Source organism: Helianthus annuus, chromosome 16 (assembly GCF_002127325.2).
Source record: "Helianthus annuus cultivar XRQ/B chromosome 16, HanXRQr2.0-SUNRISE, whole genome shotgun sequence".
In the NCBI taxonomy this organism is placed as follows: domain Eukaryota; kingdom Viridiplantae; phylum Streptophyta; class Magnoliopsida; order Asterales; family Asteraceae; genus Helianthus; species Helianthus annuus.
Window position 1 is genome coordinate 128,421,480 of NC_035448.2, and position 13,837 is coordinate 128,435,316.

The 13,837-nt window shown below is 32.4% G+C and overlaps 2 long non-coding RNA genes across 2 annotated transcripts; both read left to right on the plus strand.

Moving 5' to 3' along the window:
* Positions 1 to 284: 284 nt before the first annotated feature.
* LOC110917555 lies at positions 285 to 2,773 on the plus strand. Its single transcript, XR_002580649.2, has 5 exons — positions 285 to 384; positions 906 to 973; positions 1,927 to 2,000; positions 2,255 to 2,346; positions 2,704 to 2,773. It is a non-coding gene; the product is annotated as an uncharacterized LOC110917555 (long non-coding RNA).
* A 3,023-nt stretch (positions 2,774 to 5,796) lies between these two features.
* LOC110917219 lies at positions 5,797 to 6,178 on the plus strand. Its single transcript, XR_004883571.1, has 2 exons — positions 5,797 to 5,885; positions 5,996 to 6,178. It is a non-coding gene; the product is annotated as an uncharacterized LOC110917219 (long non-coding RNA).
* Positions 6,179 to 13,837: the final 7,659 nt, after the last annotated feature.

The following is a 13,837-nucleotide window of genomic DNA, read 5'->3' on the forward strand; positions in this document are numbered from 1 at the left end:
ATTGTTTCTGATTTCTTTGTTTTACGGTTATAATCTACACAATCGATCCTAAATCTACTTTATTTATGTTATTCAATTCTATAGAAACTTGATTTTATAAAGATTGTGTCGAATGCTATTAACTTCTTCTTTGTCCTAAACTTTGTAGATCTGATCATAAAAATTGAAGGTATGTTGTTTATCTATTGTGTATCTTTAATCTAGCGATTGAACATTTATCTTTCTATATTTTTTTTTTTTTTTTTGCAAACAAAATCAAGATCAGAGGTATTATTATCATCATCTACATATATCAAAGTTACTGATTTTTGTTGATTTTGTTTTTCATGTGGAACCCTAAATCTTGGATAAAATCGGACTCCGATCATTCGTGAAACAACAGAGGTTAGTTAAATGTTATAGTTGTTTTTTTTTTAAGTTTGTGTAGGTTTGATTTTATCCTTTCTGTTCGGTATTTCTTTTTTTTTTCGTTGTTTGTTGGTTGTTTGTTGATGATGATTTTGCATTATCCGATTCCAATCATATGAAATGATTATTTTGTTGATGTTTTGATTTTGTTCTCATGTTACTCATATTTTTATTTACAGTCTTTTAGTTTGTTGTTGATGATGATATGTTTTGATTGTGTCTGATGTGTTTTGATTGTGTTGATGAAGATTTACAGTGGTCTGATATTTTTTCATCCGGTATAATGTTTTTGTCTTCGGAATATTGATTTTGGTTCTAAAAAATAAATATTTTTTATTTTTTTTAAACCGTTTGTTTTTATTTTTGAATTTGGAAGTTTCTCAATTGATTAAATTATCTTTTAAAGCTTATTGATTGTTGATTTAGGAATATTGATTGGTTTTCTATAAATACTTTACCGTTTCATTTTTTTAAAAACCTTCATATATATTTTTCAGATATGCATCCCTTGCACAACAGTCCTTCATTTTTAAAGCTTATTGATGAAGATGACCCGATATTTTTGGTACGTTTATGTGTATTCTAATTACTAATCATATTTTAAGTAAACTGATATTTATCTTTTTTTTTTATTTTGTTTTAAACTTATAGCAAATAAATGGTGATTTATATTTAGTATGATAATTTATGGCATTGGATGTTAGTGATATAATTTTCAGAATTCAAATTTAAATTTTAAATTTTGAGGTTTCTAATTTAAATTTTAAATTTAAAATTTTGAGCAATTTTAAATTTCGTTAGTGATTTATTTTTAGTATGATAATTTTGCGGAATTAAGGTTTCTGTTTCTATAAATAAATGATGTTACGTTTTCTGAAACCTCAAATTTAAAATTTTAAGGTTTCTATTTATATTTCCGGAATTTAAATTTTAAATTTAAAATTTTGATCAATTTTAAATTTCGTTAGTGAATTATTTTTAGTATGATTATTTTCTGGAATTAGGGTTTCTATTTCCGGAATTCAAATTTTAAATTTATATTTTTGAGCAATTTTAAATTTTGTTAATGATTTTTTTTTGAAACCTCAAATTTAAATTTTAGTGATTTATTTTTAGTATGATAATTTTTCCGGAATTAAGGTTTCTATTTAAATTTTAAATTTAAAAGTTTTCCATTAATGTGTTTCATTTTAAATTTCGAATCTGTAAATTGAATTTAAATTTGAAAGGTTAGATTTTCCTAATCAGTTTGCTTGATTTACGGGATTGGATATTAGTGATTTGATTTTCAGATTTTAAATTTTAAATTTTAAAGTCAATCATTATTTTAAATTTAAATTTTGAAGTAAACCATTATTGTGTTTGATTTTAAATTTTGTATGCTTTGAAATCTTGATGTTTTTTTATGAGATGCTTTGACCATATTATTTGTAATTTTAGGGATGCTTCGAGTCTTTGACTATTGTTTTTGTACTCGAGTTGCATATCTCACAAACTTTTTGTGTTTTGTAATTTTAGGTGAAGAGCTTCTTTCAGACTCCTTCCCCTACAAGGAACTATTGAATGGGTTCCTATGAGAAGTTGAAGAAAAGGTATATCTTGCACTGTTTTGTGAGTTATATTTTTTTGTATTTTAGTTATAATTTTTGTATTTAATTAGTTTTTAATTTTTTAAAGATGTCTTTAATTTCTTTTTAAATCTGTTTTTGTTTCTATAAATAGATTAGTGTTGTTAAAGATGATTTTTGTATTCGAAATTATGATTCGGTTTCTGTAAATAGACTTTGTTTCTATAAATAGATTACCGTTATATTTTTTTTTTAAACAATGGTTACTTCCTTTGCAGTTATGGATAATGAAAACAATGCTCCTACGTTATTAAAGTCGATTGAGGACTATGATCCTATATTTTTCGAATTGTTCGTCGACCAAAAACAGGTTAGTTCAGTTTTGTTGGTGTTGTTTGTTTTTTGATATGTATAGTCTTTCTTTTTTATTTTTGTCTTTAGGTGTTAATTTGAAATTTTATGTGATTATCTTTTGAAGTTCTTATGGTTTGTTTTGTGAGTTATAATTTTTTGTATTTAGTTATGATTTTTGTACTTAGTTAATTGTTAATTCTTTAAAGATGTCTTTAATTTCTTTTTAAAGTTGTTTTTGTTTCTATAAATAGATTAGTGTTGTTAAAGATGATTTTTGTATTCGAAATTATGATTCGGTTTATGTAAATAGACTTTATTTCTATAAATAGATTACCGTTATATTTTTTTTAAACAGTGGTTACTTCCATTGCAGTTATGGATCATGAAAACAACGCTCCTTCATTGTTAAAATTGATTGAGAACTATGATCCTATATTTTTTGTATGTTTCTTAAGTTTTCAGTTTTGTGCACACAATAAGTTATTGCAACTTATATGTTTTTTTGTTTTGATTGATAGGAAATACCATATGATTTTGCAACCTTATTGTGGGGAGAACAACTTCCATATGTCAATGTCTTAAAATTAGTGATGATGATTTATCGTGAGTCATTGAGTTATAATTTTTGTATTTAGTTAGTTGTTAATTCTTTAAAGATGCCTTTGATTTCAATTTTAAAGTTGTTTTTGTTTCTATAAACAGATTACTGTTGTTAAAGATTATTTTTGTATTCGGAATTATGATTCGGTTTCTGTAAATAGACTTTGTTTCTATAAATATATTACCATTATATATTTTTTAAAACAATGGTTACTTCCTTTGCAGTTATGGATCCTAAAAACAACTCTCATTCGTTGTTAAAGTTGATTGAGGAATATGATCCTATATTTTTGGTATGTTTCCTTAGTGATTTGATTTTTAAATTTTAAATTTTGAAAGCAATCATTATTTAAAATTTAAATTTGAAAGTTTTCCATTAATGTGTTTGATTTTAAATTTCGAATCTGTAAATTGAATTTAAATTTGAAAGGTTAGACTTTCCTAATAAGTTTGCTTGATTTACGGGATTGGATATTAGTGATTTGATTTTCAGATTTTAAATTTTAAATTTTGAAGTCAATCATTATTTTAAATTTAAATTTTGAAGTAAACCATTATTGTGTTTGATTTTAAATTTTGAATGCTTTGAAATCCTGATTTTTTTTATGAGATGATTTAACTATATTATTTGTAATTTTAGGGATGTGCTTTTATTTTGATTCATTAGGTGTTTATTTTTGATGGTCCGGAGTTTTTGGCTGCAACTATGTTGGACAGAGATATGCTTGATATTGCTGTAAATTGGTACCATGTCGGTTGGTTTTGCTTGGTAAGGTTAGACTTTCCTAATAAGTTTGCTTGATTTACGGGATTAGATATTAGTGATTTGATTTTCAGATTTTAAATTTTAAATTTTGAAGTTAATCATTATTCTAAATTTAAATTTTGGAATAAACTATTATTGTGTTTGATTTTAAATTTTTAATTTCGAAGTCAATTATTATGTTAAATTTAAATTTTAAAGTTTGCCATTAATGTGTTTGACTTTAAATTTCGAATCTGTAAATTGAATTTAAATTTGAAAAGTTAGTCTTTCCTAATAAGTTTGCTTGATTTACGGGATTGGATATTAGTATACTTTGTTTATTGGGTTTTAACTAATAATTTGATTGACTCGGTTGTTAGATTTGTGACGATGCGTCGGACAAACAACACTGGGAAAATATACAGCCTTGAGCCTTGGTAAGTTAACACATTAGTTAAGGTTATGATGTTTTTTCATGGCACCGACACATTATTGAGTAGTAGCGCATTAGGTTAGTGATATTAAAATTTGTGCCTTGAGAAATTTTATATATTGATTGATGTTTGAAATTGATTATGAGGTCTTTGAATGTGCATTGTATTGCTGATTGATGTATGAGATTTTGTTGATTGGCATAAAGTATTAGATAAGATGTGTTTGAAGTTGTGAAGATGAATAAGTGAGACATGTGTAGCAGATATTAGTGAGTGCACAACACATTAGTTAGGGTTTTGAATTATTGCTACAGGTTAGTGATGTTAGAGATTGTGTTATGAGAAATGTGTAGATTGAATTATGTCTGTGTTTGATTGTGACACCTTTGATTGTGCATGAAATTGCTGGTTATATGAGATTTTGTTGATTGTAGACAAATAAGTTTGAACAGAACTTATTAGATTTGAAAGTTTGCCATTAATGTGTTTGATTTTAAATTTCGAATCTGTATATTGAATTTAAATTTGAAAGGCTAGACTTTTCTAATAAGTTTGCTTGATTTACGGGATTGGATATTAGTGATTTGATTTTTATATTTTAAATTTTGAATTCAATCATTATTTTAAATTTAAATTTTGAAGTAATGGCAATTTGAGTCTGATTTTTTTCGTGATTAATATCCGCTTGAGTAACCCAATTTGAGTCTGATTTTTTTCGTTAACGATTCTGGTAAACTTTCCCGATTTGGGTTTTCTGCAAGGCTAATCATCTAAATTAATTTGTTATTTTTATGGTTTACTATTGCATAAGTTAGTATAATTTGTTGACAAAGTTTTGTTTTGTGGGATAGTAGTCATAAATTGAGTAATATTCAAGGTTTATGTGTTTTTATTTTGATTCATTAAATAAGATGTGTTTGAGTAATATTCAAGGTTTATGTATATATGAGATTTTGTTGATTGGCGTAAGGTGTTAGATAAGATGTGTTTGAAGTTGTGAAGATGAATAAGCGAGACATGTGTAGCAGATATTAGTGAGTGCACAACACATTAGTTAGGGTTTTGAAAAATTGCTACAGGTTAGTGATGTTAGAGATTGTGTTTTGAGAAATGTGTAGATTGAATTATGTTTGTGTTTGATTGTGACACCTTTGATTGTGCATGAAATTGCTGGTTATATGAGATTTTGTTGATTGTAGACAAATAAGTTTGAACAATTAGATTCACATTTAAGTATAAAAAATGAGAGGTTGTTATAATCTGAATTATATTCTGAACGAAAAACTGAAAGGAAAAGGAAAAAAGAATAATTTAATACAGAGAAAAGAGGATAGAGAGAGAGTTGCCACATTTTTAAAACCAAAAATATAAGGTAACCATGCTTCTAAAATCTACTATACTTTTTAATAATATTTTGTGGAAAATGGACTATATTGGCTAGGTAGTCAAACATGGTTTTTAGGGTCAAAACGGCTGTGTTGGGTTGACTCGGGACACTTTTATGAAAAACTTGATGTTTCTGACCTTAATAAACCATTTTTGTAGATGACCAATGTATATCTCTATTTGAGGAATTCTCCAAAGATCCAGAGCCGATTGTTTCATAGAGCTGTGAAGTTGCGTTAAACATACTGGATTTTGAATGATCCGACAAACCATTCGAGGTATTTGGAATATTATGTCTCTTATCTGGGTGGTTGTTACAGGTTTAGGATGTTAAATGATTTTGGATGTACTCTGCGATGTCGATGATGCAGAGATGTTGGTGAAGCTCAGGTTAACAACTTCATGTGTATATTTTAATGAATAAAGTTTTTGTTGTTTATATTTTCTAATTTAAACTTTTAATTAACTTCTAAATTTAATTAAATGAGTTTGTTTTGCAGGTTCGAACAACTTCATGTGTATATTTTATTATAAAAAAGAAAAGTTTTTTTTTTGTTTCATGGGTCGTTCAGAGAGGCAAGTTTCTGCCTCCGGTTCTTGCCCGAAGTTTCTGACCTTACTCGCAACCCATTGACTACAACTTTCAATTCAAAACAATTATAAAAAAATTACGTTTGAAAACATGTATTTTTATTTTATTTAATGACATAACTCGATTAATATAAAGTAAATTTTTCTACCCGCGAAGTTCGCGGGTGATAACCTAGTTACAACATAAAGCCTATTTTACTTCTATTTCAGCTACGGTTCGCATTGACGGAGGCGATAGACATTACTGCACTAACATGATTAACTAATTCTAAACTAGTTTTCTTTTTGCTGATTATGAGAATAATAATGAAAACGAATTTAATTTGTGAAATGTAAACAAGTATGAGAAAAAGGACTATTCTCCAGGTTTTCAGGTTATGTAGAAACACGGGTGACCTAATTACTACCAATTGGAAATCACATAGACATGATTTGTTAACTACTTGTTTTGATAAGTAATTAACAGATAATATATTTGATTGCAATGATCCACGATCGAAACTGAAAGATTGATGCAATTGAATAGTAACCTAGTTAATTACCAATCCTAAATTTCATAAAAACAAGCAAGTTCAATGGTTAAAGGTTAAAGAACAATGACAACTTAAAATCTAATCCCAGCTGTTGATGACAAACCAAATAACTGATGAACAAATATGCAAACGATAATCCAACACTGTTCAATCAAAAACAAGTAAAAAATAAAGACAAACTAACCGAATGATTAGTTTAATCTCAATCCAAAAGTTTGTAAAACTAACTCAACCCATTTCCTAACACAAACCCTAGTCCCGGAGATGATCACGAGTGGTTTAGCCGCTCATGTTCTTGATTTGATCTTCAATCTTGATGAGGAGTTGCATGATTGATGATTGGATTGAGGTTGGGAACTCCAAAATTTGTCCTTGGGAGGTAGAAAACGGCTAGGGTTAATGATAATTTCGTTTGGGGAATGTTTGTGCTTAAATATGGTGGAAAAACGTGAAATTCGCGAATCAGATCTAGGTTTCAGCGCCCAGTGCACCAAATTATAATTTCCTTCTGGGGAGCACTGAAACCAGCGCCTAGTGGTGCCGATTGCTACCGAACTTATCGTTAAGGGTGTGCAAAAAACCGAATTAACCGACTCATAACCGAAATAACCAAAAAAACTGAACCGAAAAAACCGAACCGAATGGAAAATTGATGGGCCGGTTTTTAATTTTTTGAAAACCGATAATCATGGGTCGGTTATGGTTTTCTACGTTTCCATAACCGCCATAGCTGAACCGACCCGCTAGTTAGTAAAGTCATGTATAACCGACCCATATAACCGACCCATATGCATAACCGATCCAATCTTATATATTAATCAAATAAAACCCAATAAAATAATCCCTATAAACCTAATAAAATAATCCCTGAAGGAATACCAAAGGACCACCAAAATTAAACCCAATAATCCGATTCCCTTATTCCAAAATCCAAAGTAGGGGGCGGTTGCGTATTATTACTATTAGGGTTCAAAGTTCTAACATCGTTCTTTCAGTCATCCACATAAGAAACGAGAGTTTAAGAGTTCCAGCTTCAAAGTTCTACTTCCAGTTCTAGAGTTCCAGCTTTCAGGTTTTGTTTTTGTTTCTGATTACGTATTGTTTTTCTTTTGTCAAAAGGACGGATCTTTACTATCATACCAAGAGTTTCTGTTAGTAATAATCTTAACAAGAAACCACAAAGGAAGATATGTATATTGTTACTATATCTATTCAAGATTATATATATGTTATAATCACTTTGACAATATTGTTTTGAGCTAAATTTAGCTAGGCCCAAGTTCATGGTTAACCGACCACCATAACCACCAAAACTGCCATATAACCGAGCGGTTATGGTTATGACTTTTCAATAACCAACATCTCGGTTATGGTTATGGTTATGACCAAAAACTGACCCAAACCGACCCATGCACACCCCTACTTCTCGTTTTTCACATTTTGACCTTCCAACTTGTGTGTATGCTTCCAATACTCCATAATGCTTCCCGAAAACCTTCCGGGAACCTTTAAACCGGCTGGGCCTACCTACAAGAATCCTAATATTTAAGTATATTATATCAATCCTAAGGAACCTTTCAACCGGCTGGGCCTACCCACATATCCTAAATTAGACGTGTTTTCGACCGTTTTATTATCTCATATATATAGTAATTAAAAACCAACGATCTGATTATACATATCATTTTCCATTTTATTGCAAAATTTTACGAAACATTTTTAATTTTTTTTTAATTTTTATGACTTTTTGATTTTTTCAATCGAAAACAACTAGAACCAACTAAAACACAAACTAGGACTCGTTTCCGCTCCCCACACTTAAATTATACATTGTTCTCAATGGAGCGACAAACTATCTACTAAAACAAGAATAAAAATACAACAAGAAAAATGGAACAGACTCCCCTGGTTTAAAACGTAGAATCCTCATGCGTCATGTTCCACCACGACCATATAGCATTTCCTTCGCGGCCGTGTTCAACAAGTACTCGGGTCAATCTCTACAATTGGTGTTCAAATCATCCATGTCCAAATAGAGATTGAGTATGGACAGTTCTGACTGAATTCTGATCCGTGCATTGTCCGCCATTGCAACTAGAACATATTGAGACTTCACCAAACATCGCCACACTTGGATCATTGCATCCATAGAGATTATTAACCTGGTAACCTACAAAAATACTCACGCAAAAACAAAACAAATATACACTACTTTACATCCTCGGGCTGCCTCCCAAGAGCGCTAAGTTTATAGGTCTTCAGCTAGACCATACCTGATATACCCTCATGGTGGTCGAGTGGGATGCTTGCGTCCCATGGCCTCTAAGTATGTACTCCGCCAATGCTCTGGTAAGTCATCCATTGTATTCCACATTGGACCAAATAACTCCAACCTCCATTTTGCATTATCAACTTTAGGCAGTTTCTTTTCCTTCTTTTTTTCTTGTGACTTCCCTTTTTCTGTCTTGAACTCCTCATGAGCCACACCTTCCTTTTTCCTCACCGCTTTGCTTCCTGCCACTTCAAACCTGTCAATCATAAAACACTCATGTTTGGTTTGTATCTCCTTTGCAGGAGAGACATTCTCATCACCACTTTCACCTTTTGAGTATTCACCTGTAATAAGAGGATTATTGGCATTTGAAAACACATTTAACCGTAATTTGCGGTCACCAAACTTCATACTAACTGTTCCATCAACACATTTTATAATTGCGTGAGCAGTTGCTAAGAACGGTCTACCCAGAATGATTGGAGGTTGCGTGTTCTTTGAACTTGTGGTACAATCAAGCACTAAGAAGTCACAACTGGGTAGTAACACTCTTCTACCTTCATAATTACGTCTCTTACCATCCCCCTTGGACACATTGGACTCTGATCAGCCAACACCACAGTGGTGTTGACTTTTTGTAGCTGACCAAAATCATATTGGTCATACAGACTCCCTAGTAGAATACTAACACACGCTAAAAAATCCAACAGTGCCCTTTCTATTTTAAATTCACCCACTTGTACTGAAATAATGGGTGCTCATGGATCTTGGAGTTTCGGGGGAAGGGTACCCAACAAAACGGCATTCACATTTGTGGTTAAATCAAGGTTTTTTAGGAAATTTGTGAAGTCGTTTTTGGGTACTTAACTCTTTCAAACACTCAACATGATGGAGACTCTCTTTAATCGCATTGAGTAAGGGTAGATTAATTTTAGCTTGTTTAAAATTTTCCCACCTTTCATCCTGTGGTGGGTCCCGTTTACTCAATGCAAATGTTTCAGATGGTTTTAATAAAGCCGTAGGAAATGGAACTTTCACTTTCTTACCATCAACTTCAATAAACATTTCATTTTCACGATCATGTTGAGAATCTGACTTAGTATCAACATCCTCCACCATCCCCTCAACTAATTGTGACGGTGGAGTAATTGTAACACTACCAGTCTCAGATGCTGGAAGAATACTTACCGCGTTGACGTGCACATTTCTTCCATTCTTCGAACTAGATGACTGATGTGTTGGATTCACTGTGGTAGTGCTTGGTAACTTACCTGGATCTCTTCTCAGTTGAGCCATATCTTTTGCCAACTGCCCCAACTGCTTCTACATTGCTTCAGAAGTTTTGTCTCGAATTTTATTGATGTCCTTCATGAACTTCATAATTGCATTTAGTTTTTCATCACTCGTTCCACTACTAGCACTTGAGAAGTTCCATTGTTGATTACCCTGATTATACTGGCCCTGAGTTTGGTAATTACTTTGACGGCTCTGATACTGCTAGCCTCCTTGCATGGGTACCTGAAAATTAGGGTTCATTTGGTTAGCAGTATTTCCATAATTGAAATTTGGGTGATTTCACAAACTTGGATGATATGTATTCGATTTAGGGCTGTAAACGAGCCGAGTCGAGCCGAGCTAGACCCAGCTCGAGCTCGGCTCGAACTCGATTCGAGCTGGCTCGGCTCGAGCTCGAATTTCAAATCGAGCTGAGATTTGAGGCTCGAGCTCGGCTCGATTAGAATTCGAGCTAGCTCGGCTCGGCTCGATCTAGCTCGAACTAACAAAGAACCGCAAAATTTATTACTTAAAAAGCCCTTAAAAATGAATTTCTTCATAGCCTAAGGGCCATAATTGCCATTTAATTTAACCATATGGCTAAATATGCAAGAATAAATAGTTAATTCACTTTCTCCATTGTCTTTACCTACTTTTATAGGGGAGATACTCACTTACTTTTTGTTTTCTAAGCGATGTGGGACAAAAAATGAAGGATGTAAACCTTATCGAGCCAGCTCACGAGCTCACGAGCCGAGCCAGGCCAAGCTCAAGCTCGGCTCGTTTACAAATCGAGCCGAGCCGAGCTGGCTCGTTTACAACCGAGCCAATTTCGAGTCGAGCTTTCTTCGAGCTTTTTTCGAGCGAGTTTCGAGCGAGCTGCGAGCCACGAGTTTTTTGAACACCCCTAATTCGATTTCATATCATATTGTTTTCGTTCGCCGAATACTTGATTCACTTCTTCATTCTGACCCATCCTTGCGGGACACTCTCCAACCTGGTGTCCTAACTCACCACAATCTATACACACCGCAAATGCATTAGCTGCCCTAACTTCGGTTCCCTTTCCCAACTTCATCTGAGCCACCTGTCGCTCTAACAACAAATTCTGGTGTTTCAGTTTCTTAACCCGTTCTTCAGCTTCATAATCAACTGATCTCGCTGACGTTGATCTTGCTCTTCTACTAGACTGTGCCTGCCTCTTAGAAGTGGCACTCTGTTTCTCCAAGTATGCCCAATCCACAGCTTCTGTATTAGTGAGAAATGTACCATTGCTGATAGTTATAAGATCTCTAACATCTTTATGAAGCAACCCATCATAGAACGCTTTAATCAACTCCCATATCTAAATGCCATGATGGGGGCATTTCCTAAGCAACTCCTTAAACCTTGTGAACGACTCATGGAACGTTTCCCCTGAATGTTGTTGGAATGCTCTAATTGCATCCTGAGCTTCAGTGGTTCTATTCATGGTATAGTGTTCTTCCAAGAATACCTGTTGCATCTCTTTCCAAGTATAAATACTACCTGGAGGTAACGTTGCAAACCATTGGTGTGCTTTATCTTTCAGAGTAAACTAAAACAGCATCAACTTCACTTCATCCTTTGTAAACCCTGCCCCCCAATAGTTTGACAATTTGATTCAAAACTTGCAATGTGCAAGTACGGTTCTTCAGTCCTTTTTCCATAAAACTCTGGAAGATGGCCTACGTATTGAGTCCTTACTTCAAAAGCTCTACCATTGTCCCCAACAGGTGTAACTATAGCTGACGAATTTGGCACTATGATGGGTCGACGGTGGCCTTCAACTCCTCGAACTGGAGCCCTTTGAATTACTAGTGGGACACCATCAACAAACTGCAAATGATCGCCCCCAAATCGATTGTTAACCCTTTGATTCCCCGCGTTGAACTGCTACTCTCCATGTTGAAGAGAAATTGAAGAGAAATAGACGGTTAGTGCAGATATTAATGTGATTGCTTTTCCATGACGGTTGTTGATTCACTTTCATATCTAATTTTTTTTTTTTTTTTTTTTTTTGTATTCACTTGGAATAGAAAGTATTTTCTTTGCTTTTTCATTTTAGGGAAACGTTTAAATATTAAAAATGTACTCTTAAAATTGTATATAACCTACTAGGTTATAACCTGGGAATACTCCCGGGTTGTGAATCTTTTTATCTAAAAAATAAATATACATCTATATATATTAATTAATAAAAATATACCATGTAGTTGTGAATCTTTATAACCCGGGAACTTCCCGGGCAATAAATATCAATTTATAACCTAATTATGTCATTAAATAAATTAAAAGACATGTTTTCAAACGTTATTAAGTGTTTAAATAAATAAGTTAAAATTTGGTGTCATTACTATGCGGTACCAATGTTGAAATTAAAAGACATGTTTTCAAACGTTATTTGCCGTAAAATAACAGTTTTTTCCATGGGGCGCCTCATTCCTTTTCTTTACATGTGCACCTCTATGCTATGCGATACGGTACCGGTTAAGCCAAAGCACTTATGAAGAAATGACTTGAGCCAAACCACTTTTTTTACCATAATCCCAAAGAAATAAAGGCACTTATGTTTTTACCTTTTTTAACCGAAACCCGATTACCAAACCTGACCCAATGCTACCTAAACCAAGTACTAAACACAATAGTACATAAAGCCACACATGACCTAAGTAAAAACATAATAAAAACTTTCTACATCAAACTTTCCACAACAAAACTTTTAAACACATTAAAAGAAGATAATTGAGATATATTTCCTTTTTTAAACAGCCAACAAATCAAATTTTATTAAAAAACAGATTAGCATTGTGCCAATCCACATCCAAAAACAACCAGACAACAAACTACATCATAGACCCCAAAAAAAATAACACGAAATTTCTCCGATTTTCCCATGATAAACCAACGTTTTATAACTGATGTTTAACCCATAGGTACGCCAAAACTCTAATTTCCTACTTTAAACTCTCCACCTTAGGTTGTTTGCGGTTGAAGATAATATTGTTTTGACTTCGCCAAATGCACCACATGACCGTTAGAATAATGGAGTAGACAATCTTTCTCCACTTCACAGAGCCTCTCGCTTGCTTATAAATCTTCAATTGGTCCTCGAATTCAAAGAAAAAGAAGCCATAAAGCATGTACCAAGTATTAATAAAGTCCCAGATAGTTTGCGTCATCCCACACGATACTAAAAGATGTTCTGCAGACTCCTCATATGCTCCACAAAAGCTGCACATATATAAACAATTATATATATACTTTTAAAAATGAATAATGTGCGAAACTTCCATTTTTTATCACCCGTGATCGAACAAAAACTGTATATATTTTAAACAAACGATACCTCATATCATATATTGTATAAAATGTACGATATGTGACGATAAAAGTTATCACCCGTGAACTTCCGTTTTCATAGTATACCAATAATTAGAGTAGCGTGTTAGACATTAGTCAACATTATTTTGAAATAATTTTTAAAATCTATATACTATATTTAATTATTTATTTATGGATAGATAAGTATTTGAATATGAATTAGAATGTTATGTTTAGGATTCGTTCATAGATTTGAACATATACATTTAAACAATAAAAATCCTACAACAATATTCCAGTCACTAAGCCTACAATAACTAATCAAATTT